Raw genomic sequence first — 13,916 nt, forward strand, 5'->3', positions numbered from 1 at the left:
GATGAGGATGCCGTCGGGTTCACGTCGACTGCGGAAGGTGGTGTTATCTGGCCAGTCGAAGGTTCCCATGGGCTGCTAACACCTGTTCTTGATTAGAAGTCAGTCGACACGCCAGGCTAGATCACAAGGTCTGGTCGAGAAGCCGAAAGGTGGCGTTCGTGCTTTGAGATGCTTGCGAAAATTGCGGACGATGACCGCAAGCCCGCCGCTGTTCTCGGCACGCAGTCTTCCACCGGAAACGAGGCCCCTTTGTTCCCCTAACATTGTCACGACAATTGGGGAAGATAACTGCCGATCGCTCGCTGCGGCGGCGTCTTTCAGGCCTACGGTCTCTCGGGTCCCATAATCCAACCGGGCGATGCTTGCTAATTGTAACCAGTTGACACCTGGGTCCACTCCGCGTGGTCCTTGGCGGCAAGCGTGGGATCATTGCTCGAAGCCACCCCGAATAAGCATAAGTGTTGGCTGCCAGCAGACGATACTTTCTGTCGACGTTGCTAATCCAGACAGGCTGTCGCCGTCCGTAACAAGCTACACTCTACAGCTGTACAGTGTACACACCCAGTACACACCCCAGTCAAAAAGCACAACAGGATTACAACAAAAATTTCTGTTGTGTTGTCTGTCTCCTGTTCTGTCATGTTGTTGACATGTCTGTCTCCTGCCCAGTTGTGTCTCCTGTCCTGTTGTCTCCTGTCCTGTTGTGTCTCCTGTCCTGATGTGTCTCCTCTCCTGTTGTGTCTCCTACCTGTTGTGTCTTCTGTCCTGTTGTGTCTCATGTCCTGTTGTGTCTCCTGTCCTGTTGTGTCTCCTATCCTGTTGTGTCTCCTATCCTGTTGTGGCTCCTGTCCTGTTAGATGTCTTGTGTCTTGTCTATCTTGCCTACTGTACCCCATTATTCTTGAAGCCATTTCGTTGCATACCATGGGCAGCTGCAGAGCAGGGAGCTGACTGCATGCATCCCAAAGCAATGCCATGCTAAGAACACCGTACTTACAGTAAAAGCTTGCTTTACTGTGTGAATACCACTGGTCATTTACAAAATTCCGTGCCTGCTCCTGGACGCTGGCACAAATCGCACACAACTTGGTGGCTTGCACAACTTCCACAGAGCTTTTGGTCACTCACAACTGAAAAAAAGTTGAGGGATCACCAAGAAAAAACAAGATTACCAAGAAAAAACACCATTTTCAGTAAGCACCCTTAACCATATTTCACATTACCTTTCTATAGTAAACGTCATTTATCAGGACCTCATTAATACTGACTAGATGCATGGTCCCAGCCCTACTGAATACAGTTCTATGGTGTAAAATGCTTGCTAGCTCTCAGCTGTTGGCCTTGCACCATTTAGGGCAGACAACTTAGGAAAGGGCAATCGCAGCTCCCAGCTCTAAGCCACAGATATTCAGAAGGTGGGTGGTCCTGTGGCAGAAACACTGGGTGAGTGATGCAGTAACAAACACTGCGCTCAAGTTGCTTGCGTTCTATTGCAAACTACTTGCAGAGTAGAGACTCGTCCACCATTTTTCAGTGCGAAAACAATAACTAAACTTGAAAGCACGCATGCTAAATTGGCACCTACCTTGGAACAGAGCTTCGTAATTATGGGTATAATTATTGCATTGAAAGTGCAGTCGTACCCGAAGTAAGTTATAAGTGACTCGAACAAAAACAAGCAATAAACAGGAATTAAAATAATGGCATTTTTTAAATATGCCTCACAATATGAGATACCCACTACTCTTCTGCCGTTCTTTAGCTTTGTGTCCCAGCAAACTACACTTTCTTATGGGCACACTTGCACGCAGAAATATAATTTAACCCGATCTTTAAGAATCCTTTTGGGGTGTGGCCTGATCTCGGTGAAAAGAACTGACAACGCACTCCCTCACCAGAACAAGAACCGTGATGTACTTGGCCACAACCTTTAATGAAAAAACCAATTAACCCTCCGCCCTCATCCCCCAGTGGCTGTGGAAGTGGCCACGCCGGTGGTCAGACCTGTGACGCAGCACTGGGTGCTAAGAACCACTGGCTCCGGACAGGCCGCCATTGGAATATGAACCTGGCAACTTTTAATGCTAGAACCTTATCCAGTGAGGCTAGCGTAGCAGTGCTGCTCAAGGAACTAGCGGAAATTAAATGGGATCTCATAGGACTTAGTGAAGTTAGGACAGGCGAGGCGTATACAGTATTAGAGGGCGGGAACATACGGTGCTATTGGCGATTAACAGATATACAAGAACTACGCGTGGGATTCATCATCAATCAGGATATAACTGGAAATGTAGAGTAACTCTATAGTATTAACGAGAAGGTGGAAGCTATCGTCATTAGGCACAATAGGAGGTAGTGCAAGCTGAAATCGGCGCTGGCCAACGCGTCTACATCCAGCCATCATGACCAGACCATTGAAAGCTTCTATGAAAAGGTGGAATCGACACTGAACAAAGTAAAATCACAGTAAACTGTACTGATGGGCGACTTCAATGCAAAGATGGGAAGGAAGCAGGCTGGCGACGAGGCGGTAGGCGACTATGAGACAGGTTTTAGGAATAGCACGGGACAGATATTAGTACAACTCGCAGATAGAAATAATTCAGAGATTATAATTATCTTCTTCCGCAAACGAGAGAGCAGGAAGCGAACCTGGAAGAGCGCCCAATCGGGAGACTAAATATGAAACAGAATTCAAAATATGCACTCACCCTGGCATTGTGCAGAATGTGAAGGTAGTCGGAAAGGTGCGGTGTAGCAACCAGAGAGTGATAAGGTCTCAAATTAGCCCAGATTTGAAGAAACCAGTGAAGAGGAAGCCCGTTAGCGAGTAAGCCGCAAGAAGGAAAGTAGAGGAATTCAAGATTTGCAAAAGAAGAGATATTCAGCTTTAGCTTACGCAGACGATCTTAATGCTCAAGCAATGAATGATAATCTCACTGCTAACATTACGCAGTGCGCCGTAGAAGTAGGTGGTAGAATGGTTCGACAGGATACCGACAAGCTATCTCAGGAGATGAAAGATCTTATCAAGAAATGGCAAAGCATGAGGGCGCCTAACACTATTGAAAAAATAGAACTAGCAGAGCTATCGAAGTTAATAAATAAGCGCAAGTTAGCCGACATAAGGAAGTTTAATATGAAGAGAATTGAGCATGCTCCAAAGAACGGAGGTTGCCTAAAAGCAATGAAGAGGAAACTAGGCATAGGTAAAAACCAGATCTATGCGTTAAAAGACAAAGAGGGCATTGTCATTACCAATATAGATAAGATAGTTTAAGCGGCCACAGAGTTCTACACAAAGCTACACAGTACCCAATGTATTCAGAGTGTATCTACAAGATTTGTATTGTATCTGTACCGCTGTGGACTGTTTAGGGTCAGAGGCCTCTTCAGGCACCACCAGCCTTTAGCCTCTGTCCCTGCATTAGGTTCTGTGTTTCGTCTGATGCTGAAATAAAGGAAATAATAATAAATAATAATAATGGGGCCATTGCATTTCGGATATGAGGTGGACTAAGTGTGGAAAATTTTTTATCACTACTAGAATTTTACCTATTATCTACGTTTGGTTGCTTTGAAACAGAAATGTACTTGCAGAGAAGAGGCATTTGCATCGGTTCCTGTGTTGCCCCTGCGTGGTGTAATATATTTTTATCAACGAATGACCATGCTTTAGCTTCTTCCTTTGACAGTGGCACAGTCCTGCGAATTTTCAGATACGTGGAGGACTTGGTGATACTCAAAAGTACTAACTCTACATTGACGCTCCCCAGCACAATAGAAAGTATCTTATCCGTTTTAAAACAACAAGGAAAATGGCTGGCTTTTGCTCACTAACTACCAGACAACAACAGCTTGCAGTTTTTAGACATTAATATTAAGTTTTAAGAAGGGCGAGTGTGTTGGATGTATTCCCTCCGAGCAAAATAGGAACTGCTTCCGTACGGATCAGAGCACTCCAAGACAGTTAAAAGGGTTATCGCTTCACTTTGCCTTGAGTCTTTATTGCTTATGTCCTGTGCTCACATGACTGATGCTAGCTTTAACATTCAAATCGTAAGGCTTCAAATAGATGGCGTGCCGTTTTCTGTCTTTTGCAGCGTAGCAAAGATCCTCCTTCAAAAAATTAAATGCAAGAAAAATCACTTGCTAAGCCGGGATCAAGACGACCACAAGTGGTCCCCTATATACACCGAGTGGCGCACAGTTTGAAGAAGGTTGCTGGCCGGTTCGACGTACCTGTCCTTTTCTCCGCGCCCAAAAAGCTCAGCGGGTTATGCTCGCGGATCAGCCAGAAGAAGAAGCCTTGTGCGCAAAGAGAAACGGCAAGCATTTCGTATCCTGTGCCGTCGGAGTGGCGTACGGAACCCCAATGACGTGTGGAAGGGTCTATATAGGCCAGACGGGTCGCTGAATTGATGGCAGAGCTCGGGAGCATGAGAAATCGTTAGAAAACTGAAGCGGGTCGAATTTTCCTCCCCATTGTAAAGATTGCAAGTGCGAGCCAGTGCTTAATCGAATAAAGATTCTGGGCAGGAGTCACGATCAGGTGGCACGTGAAATTATTGAGGCTTGTAGGATTAAAAAAGAGGCGAATACTTGTGTAAGCGACTCTTCGGTATCCCTCCGTAGAAATGAAGTTTTCTTTCTTGAGAGTTGTGTGTAGCGTTATGTACTGTGCGACTTTTCAACCCTGCATTTCTAGCCGCCCTCTGTTGTTTGTTTAGGTGGGTTGTTAATTTTTTGTTATTGGTTTTATGTTTTTTGTCTTTTTTTGTTTTCTGACTGCTTTTGCTTCATATGTTTGACTCTGCTTTTGCTACGATGGTGTTTTAGTTGTTACGTTTGGCTTTTTCTTTTCTGACTGCTTTTGCTTCTCATGTATGACTCTGCTGTTCCCTTACAGAAATTCCATATCTGGTCCAGATATGCTTCATATGCGGCCAGATAAAAATATATAAGGCAGTAAATAAAGCCATATCTGGAAAGATTTAGGTCAAAATCAGGCCATATATGGCCATATATGTGCGAAATGTTGCCCTTATATGGCTCAGATCTGACTATATCAGGCAACATATAACCCATATCTGAACGGGTAACGGGACCTTATATGGCCAGATCAGGGCATATGTGGCATCGTCACGACCTTATATGGCCAGATCAGGGGTATATGTGGCATCGTCACGGCCTTATATGGCCAGGTCAGGGCCATATCTGGCGTTGTCACGACCTTATACAGCCAGATCAGGGGCATATCTGGGCGCATTGCGACCTTATACGACCAAATCAGGGCTATATCTGAGCACCATCATGACATAAGGCCAGATCAGTGTCATATCTGAGCACCATAGGGACCTTATGCAGCAATACATTTAGCCTTAATTCATCTACGGTATACGCAACATATCCAATATTGGCATCATGTGGCCAAGCTTCAATTTTTTGACATTCAGCATGACCTAGCTACATGCTTAGTTTTGACATATATATTTGTTTCGAATATAGGCAAGCTAGGACTCTCAATATTTCAAAATAATTCTCGTAAGAATGTATGTATGCTGACATAATTATACTTTGGGTTTCACATGCACATCATTATACCAGGTGTTTCATGTTTATCTGCCCAGGCTGTAAAAAATTCCCCTGCTGAAAATACTGGACAGTTTGGAACCAAACGCTAACTGCGGGCAAATTGACTTGGTCTACATTTTCTGATATTAATTTAACACCTGCATTTTCCAGAATCGGCTGAAAGCTGCAGTCGGCTGTGGCACAATTTTCGTCAAAAGTTGTCAACAAGAGAAGCAGCCAATTTTACAGGTTGTGCCATCTGGCTAACTGCGCTGCAGTGTCCTGCATAGCTAGGGCATAGACGGGCCTCGCAGTTGGCCAGATGATGCAGCTTGGCGAACCAACTGCTCTGCTCGCCACGATGAAAAGTGCTGCCGCAGCTGATTGTCATCTTTCGCCGATTGTGGAAACTGCAGGCAAGTTCACGTTAATTTACATAACGAAAAACAGACTTTCACAAGGTACCTTGTGGTCGCATTTGAGCCCAAAGAGTCCAGTAGTTTGCAAAGGGGTTTTTGCAACCTGGACAGATAAATTTTGAACTCTATGTATAAAGCATGCAAATATGACAACTTGTTTACAGCAGCAGCCATCTGCACTCGAACGCAAATTTTTAAGCTACGAGAGAACTTTTAAGAAAATATTTCTCTTGAGTGTGATAACAACGTTGTGCAATAACGCAAATGTAGTTCAAAACCCAATCAGAGCCCAAGGAGCTTTTATGTGCTAACTGCCCACACCAAAACCTGCCCACAGAAAAAAAAAGCTAAGGGAAACTTTCCATGCATGTTGAAAAGCAATGGACAATAATATTCAGATGTGTGTGACGTACACGTGTTTCCAGAAAGCAAAGGTTAAACCGAAAAAGATTTTCGCAATGTTTATTTTGAAAGTGTGCAAAACCGCAATGCAGCAGATCATATATCCCTTACAACAAATCAATACACAGGCATCATGAAGCTCATACAGCTGCCAACACAGCATAAATCAGGCTGTTCTTGAGAAATTTATCATGAAATCTGTGTTGAGCAGCTGAAAAACAACTGCACCTTGTGCAGGAGATAAAACAAATTGTACAAAAAACATTCAAGGAAAATAAGCCAAATATATATAATCACACATATATATGCAAGGGCCGTTCACAAAGTTTGGTCTCTTGGTCTGTAACATCTGTAACATCTGGTCTGTTCAAATACAAAGATGCCGCAATCCCAAGAAAGCTTGAAACATTTTCCTTCAATAAAAAAAGTTCATTTTTTATGTTGCCATAGCAACAAAGAACTTGCCTTATCGATACACTGGTGTTTGTACACCATCAGAGAAGAATGGGGCTGGCCACTGCAGATTTACGCACTGAATTGGTGAGCTTACTGTCAGAAAAAAGGGCATGCCTTTCAATTGTTACTACACAGCTTTGGACTAGCGGTGAGCCATATATGACACTCTGTCTGGAATATACGCTGGAAGGCATAACATCTCACAACTGCACCTTCTTTAATGTGGCAGTTGTCTTCAAACGTGTGGCCAAGCACGGCCAAGCGCTGTCATGTCAGCTACCAGGTGATAAATATCCATCTGAAATTCCAGATAGTCCAGATGTAGTGCCATGTGACTTATTGCTGCTGCCAAAGCTGAAGGAACAGCTGAAGGGCATGCACTTTGTGTCTAAGAATAAGTTCGCTAATGCAATGCGAAGTTGTAGTCAGCAGCAAGCTCATTCCCTGACAGCACACAAACGCTCGTTTATCGACACAGGTGCATCATTGTTGGTGGGGATAATGTCAAAATTGATCTGTTCATTTGGAAAACAAGACATTCCACGCTTTCTTTCGAACGTGACACCTTTTAAATTGAACAAGTTAAAGGCGCATTATGAACTAGAAGACAGATTTTAATGAAGCGCCCTCGTACTACTACCAGCAGGGACTGCAGAAAAGTGCTCTTGCATTAACGTCACTGAAAGAGATTAGCAGCAAATGTTACAGTGCCTGTAGCTCAGAACACATGAACAAACAACTTGTGGAGCGACTCCCACAGACTGCACGTACAACCCCCTACATTTTGGTGTTTCTATGCGAATAAACACACTGTTCAATGCATTTTTCTGCCTTTGTAAGTTATAAATTTGCCTCGTAAGAATTTGGAGAGATACACACAAAATCTAGCACCTTTACACATTTGCTCAGCTTTGGCGGAACTGGAATCACATCAATCTGGCTACTTGGATATGTGGAAACAACATGAGGCAGTATGAATCCTGTCCCTCCGTGTATGTACGGCTCGATGTGCTCAAGCAGCTTGTTTACAACTATATAGAGTTCTCCAGCATACTTAGCAAAGCACTGAATTTATCCAAAGGTTCTCTCCTCACCAATTACATACAAAATTGTGAAATTGTTTCGCTTCGTCTGCTTTACATAGAACGCAGAAGAAAATGTCTGTGCACCAATTGTAACTTTTATATACACACTGACATTGTCCATTGAAAAGAAAGAAATCAAAGCCCTTCTGGCTACTGCAGTTGGTGAGCATGATGCACCATGATAAATAACATCATTAGACGCAACTTCGTGAAGTGAACACTTTCAATCTTGCGTAACACAAAATCGACATCAGACATCTCCTTTACCTCTATCTGGAGAGTGCTTAGCGCATTGCTCAAGCCAACCAATTGTGAACACTGTTTTTCAAGGCTCTGGGTTCTTTTAATAAGGCGCAGCAATTGCCCATTCCTGTTCTCAAAAAGAAATGCTGATGTGAACCAGAGTGGCCCCCAGTTTCTCACCGATTCAGCAAGATGCAATAGCTGATGTACATTAAAGGAGCAGTGGCGTGCTTCATATAAGGCATGAACACCATCAACAAATTTGAATAACAATTTTTCTGCGACATCAACCTGCTCGAAACAGACTCTGACAGCAACATATAGATTCCACCAAAAGGAGATTAAAGTGCTCCAGGTAAGCATCTGGTAGGATGCCAGACAGAACAGGAAAACAATAAAACAGAAGACATGTACGCCGTTCATTAGCCTTCCAGTAGCACCTGTGCTTGAGGGAACGCGGAGTTCTAGTTATGTAATCTGGTGGCTTAATTGCCAGAAGTTTGGTGTCCACCAGATCTACCCGGTGCCCAATGTACCATGGCTGAACATGATGTTTATTGTCAATCCAAAGACAGACAAATGTTCTCACCACCCCAAGGAGGACACAGTGCATATAATCAACTACGAAGCCAGTGCTGCAGTCGAAACCTGGGACGAGGTTTGTAATAGTAGGGCCTTTAACAACTTTTACCGGATGGCCTTTGCTGACAGCTTGTTCAGCTTGCCGCCTCATTCTATTACCATTCCTTAGATTGTACGTTTTCCCAGGGATGTAAACGTGAACGTGACCTTTGCTTTGCAGCAGTCGAGATTTTCCTGGGTGCTCGCAGAATGAGCAACCATACAACCCATTAAATTGCCGAATTCCTTGCAGCATCGCTCTTGCCACAGCATCAACTGATGACACAAGAGCAAAGACATATGATGTTACAGTTTTGCCTGTTTCGGGGTGTCTCTATGTAAGCCCGTTAGTTGCAAGGCGACGCAACTCCAAACAAAAAGGTTTCAGGAATGTGTTCATCAATAGTTTCACACCAAACCACAAGAGTGTCCGGATTTGAAATTTTTCTCGAATGAGAGGCGGAAGTTCAGGGATAACACAGTGGACTGGCCAAAGGGATCTTACGGAACTCTTGAATACCTGTGCACCATCAGTATTCCAGAGGAGCGTGAAGTTAATTTCTGATGAGTGGGCAGCACTGCCTTGGTACATTGCACCATCCACATTGTCTTCTAGAGGGTGATCACTGGCTTAACTCATTCTTTTCATAAAATATTTATATATTTTGTCGTTTTCAAGAAATGACCCTAATGTGTCAGTCAACCTCATCTGAGAAAAACTGCCACGCGTACCTTGGCACTCCTCATCACAGCTGGGGCAGGCTGTCATGTCCGCTTCGAGATATTCCTGACAGTTTTTGCAAAAAAGTGTGTCTGCACTTCGGTGCCTCTTTGAAACCCTGACAACTTGAAGAATTTAAATGTTGTGTTTGGAAGTGTGTTGGAAAATGGCAACAGAGCTGAAAAAATGAACAAATCTGGTCCAAACACTGTCTGGTTAGTTTAAACTTAAAAAACAGTACCATTAAAATGAGGCATGCATCAACATTGCTGAAAGCACTGCCCTCAAAAAGTGCACGCTTATTAGTGTCGGGGCACCCAGAAGTGATTGGGTTACCAGAACCTGCAGAATCGATCTCAGATGTGGAACAGTTCATTGGATCCTCCTCCTCACTATCACTGCATAAGGCAACACTGGATATATCACCTTGTCCATCATCCAGCGCTGAGGGTGACGATGTGCCACTAACGCAGTGGCTAGGAGTCTTGCTGGAGCCAGGAGTCTCGCTGGAACCAGAAGTCTCACTGAAGCCAGAAGCCTCGCTGGAGCTTGCTGCAAACGATGCTTGCCAGCGCCGGCAGGTTTCCCGTGGAAGCTAAAATACAAATTATAAGTGTTTGTACTTCACACGAACATTTGTAGCAACTCAATTATGAGCTTGTACTCCTTGAAGTACTCCTACTTGAAGCCAAGTCAAGCTCGGTTCTGGTTGCGCCCCAGTGAGCATGATCAAGCTCGCTTCTGGTTGCGCCCCAGTGAGCATGCTATCAATGGCATATTATACATTCCCCTATAATTGTAACAATCTGAACATGCTCTCAATGGTACATTATACCTTTTCCTCCAATTGTAACAACATGAAGCAAGCGGATAACAAAGCAAAGAATGGCAAAGCACAGGAAATGTAATGTAATTAAAGGAATCAAAAAGGGACATAAAAGACCTTCTGCACAATGTTGCAATATGCAGGTAGGGCCATGCCTGTAGGCACACTGAGGACAATTTGATTAAACTGCAATTGTTAGAAGAGATCAATTTCTTGGCATTTCATGGCTCTCTTCACATCTGATTTTAACAACAAAAATATATTCTTGCATTTTTATTGAAATTAGCTACCAACAACTGAAGTGGAAACCAATGTTCAGTTGGGCTGGGTTTAATGGCACTAGGCTACTAAGGGCATCATGCGCCAAACGCAAGGCTTAGTGTGTATATAGGTGAGAGATATAGAAAGGGTTGTTTAAAAAATCATATCTGGTTTAAAAGCTTTGCTTCTTTCAAGAATGAAATGACACATGAGATATTGACGAGTGAATTTTGTCCTAAGATTAGGCTGGGTTGGAATGGGATATGTTTCTCAAAAAAAAATCTGGGAAGTGTTTTTTCCTCCGTTTATCCAGTCCATTACACGAGCATAAAATGTGCATTACTCTCATCTCTTCTCCACACAGCTCACATGCTGGTCTCTGATGTTTAGCAAGAATAAAATTGTGTGTAATGTGTGTGTGTCCAATTCGTAGGAAACATAAAATAACTTCAATTAATCGGAAACCAGCGTGGACTAATACATATGCATAAATAGAAAAAGTGCTGCTGTTTATGCACCTCATTTGAAAAAAAATGGCAGGTAGTGGTAACATGTATATTTTTCTTCTGTAGTTTATAAAGGCTGTTTTCAGTGAAAAATATCATTTATCAACAGAATTAGTCAGCAATACAGCCAACTCCTTATTTGACCTTGGTGTCTCTTTAAAGAGAGCATGGGAAAGTGTAGCCTTTTAACTATGGCATAGCAGTGGCTAATACCTGGGAATCCAATGTGCTGGCTATTACAGAACACAGCAAAAACTTTTACGACCATTTTCACAAACATGGAGAAAACAGCCGCTCCTTCACTCTTGGGTCAATCATGTTTCATGATTTCAATATTTCTGCGGAGAGAGCCTCCTCAAGAAATCTCCTTCCACTCAAGGTGGCGTGAATGGCCCCCAAAGGTTGAGATTATGGCTAAAATGTGGCCGACAATCTGCATGCCGCTCTATGTAACATATATATTTCGTCATGCTGAGTCTTCTCAACCACTTTCACAAGCAATGTCTACATTCACAGCCCCGTAAAACGTGTTTTGTGGGTTGCATGAACCAGCAGATGCAGTGAAAGATGTCTGGAGACACTTTTGCGTGTGGAAATGGTCTCTGCTGGCGATGCACAGCCCATGTAGAACAAGACGGTGTTCAAGAATAGTCTGAAAGCTAGTTATGTTTATTCGGGTTTCGTGTAAAATTTGTTCCCCTTCCCTTTGCCCTCGTGAAGCTCAGGGATCGGGTGTGGTGAAAACATCGCGTGCTTCTATGCAGCAAGTTGCAAAACATGCACCCAAACCAGAGTTCAACTCTCTAAAAACTAATGTCGCTTGCGGGTTCAAAGGAAGCTGGGAGCTGTAATTACCAATGTGCTTGAAAAGCCGTGCCTTTTGCTGACCACAAACACTCCTTTTGTGGAACAAGCAAATCAGTGCTCTCCTTGGACAGCACTACGCATCGAAAGACATGCATACCCTGAGGCGATAGGCAAGCTGTTGGTGCGCACATCCAAGATGCTCGCACTGGTTGACAGTTTCTCCGATGCCCCCAGCTTCCTGTATGCAACACGCCATTCCCCACAAGTGAGCAGCTGTATGTGGAAGCTGCCACACACATCGAGCTCGCTATTAGCCGCCAACTTCACTCCACAACTTCGCACACGGTAGTCTGTGAAACATTTCTCAGGTGTTCAAAGATGGCTTGAAATGTGCCCATGCCACAGCATCATTACGCGATTATCAGTAGGCTCGGTATTTTCAGCTTTTAATCGAAAAGCACTGATAAAAATCCGCTGGTAAAAATATTATGGCATCGGTTAAAACCGAAAAATGCCACTTTTTGGTTTGTTCATCCTGGCCTAGGACCCATACTCAACCAAACACTTCCCATTTGCTTCCTTTCACAGTACAGAACCATGCCAGCAGGCACTCAGAAAAGCGGCCCAGGGGATGGTGGGGGCACTTGAGGCTCTGCCGTGCCAGCCGCCAATAAATGAGCCCGCTAGCATCTCCGTTGCTCTAGCAATAAACAATTTGCAGCTATCTGTAAGTCAGCTTCTCTCCAAGGCTTGTTTTTCCAACAACAAGATCTCAGTCCCTGATGACACTTCCTCATTCTTCATGGAATTAGTACTAGGAGGCTTGGTAGGAAAGCTGCCAATGAATTCAGTTGATATGAACAGATCAACAGAATGGGTGTACGGACGAGTGCAATATGAAAGAGTTCGAGTCAGAGTTCTACAGTTGCCACTAGTACAAGGTAAGCGCCGTTATCAACCCTCATATAAGGAGAGCAGCGACCGAGGAACGCTCAAGGTAACACCGGCGCAACTTAGAAATATACTTGAGGACATCAAGCTTTTCCAAAACTCGAGGAGCGATTCAAGTGAAGGTATGTTTCTGGTCACATGGAGCAAAAGTTCGAGTCAAGGCATGTTACTCAATTTGTCCATTAGTCTAGTACCATCTGCACCTCATTTAGATTTCAGTGCAAGCTAGGAGAAGTATAGAATCAAAGAGTGCACATATGAGAACAGCATAAAAAATGATGTTTCCTTTCACTACTACAAAATTTCAGTTTCTACAGATGAAAAGTTAAACAAAAGTGTAAACTTTTATATGAAATCTAAAATGACAAAGAAGGTCGCCTGTTCCAAATTAGTCAGAAACATGAAGGCCATAAGGCACCCAAAACTCACGCAACAGACAAAACATGTAGCTATGTTTAACATGAAATGTTTCACATAAAATGCAAGAGAGCTCTTTGCCAAAAGCAACACACTGCTACTACAGACAGTTATAGCTTTCTTGGCCTCGTATTTCCTCCAATCGCACCTTTTAGTAATCAGAAACAAGCATTTAAATCAGCAAAGTTTTTATCCTGCTTGAATGAGGGCCAAACTAACATTTCAGAACGATAATTTATTTCTTAAAGCAGCTAAGCAAGTTCAACACATTTCTGGTTTAAATATGAGACAGTGATTAGAAGGATAATGCATCCTTTGCCCATGCATACTAGTGAGCTGTCTGCTTTCATGCAGAAACCATTACCTATATACATGTCTGAATCAATGTACTGAGTCAAGATCATGTGAAAAGTGTAGACTTACTAGTTGTCCTGCATTCCACAGGTACTTTTTGTAAGGGCCGCGCTTTCTGCTTGGATCCAACTTTGAGTGGCAACGAAACCACAACAGTTCTTGTACATGACGGAATAAGAGCAAAGTGTTTGAAATAGTTTGTCAAGCATATTGTACCCTAGACAATGTGACAAAACATTCGAGCGTAAAATTTATACACCTTTCATGCACTGG

At 43.4% G+C, this 13,916-nt stretch overlaps 1 long non-coding RNA gene across 1 annotated transcript; it reads right to left on the bottom strand.

The window, feature by feature from the left end:
• Positions 1-9,871: 9,871 nt before the first annotated feature.
• LOC144104563 (uncharacterized) lies at positions 9,872-13,786 on the bottom strand. The gene is made up of 3 exons (XR_013308574.1): positions 13,713-13,786; positions 12,079-12,159; positions 9,872-10,116 (listed from the first exon to the last, which is right to left on the bottom strand). It is a non-coding gene; the product is annotated as an uncharacterized LOC144104563 (long non-coding RNA).
• Positions 13,787-13,916: the final 130 nt, after the last annotated feature.

Source organism: Amblyomma americanum, chromosome 1 (assembly GCF_052857255.1).
Source record: "Amblyomma americanum isolate KBUSLIRL-KWMA chromosome 1, ASM5285725v1, whole genome shotgun sequence".
Classification (NCBI taxonomy): domain Eukaryota; kingdom Metazoa; phylum Arthropoda; class Arachnida; order Ixodida; family Ixodidae; genus Amblyomma; species Amblyomma americanum.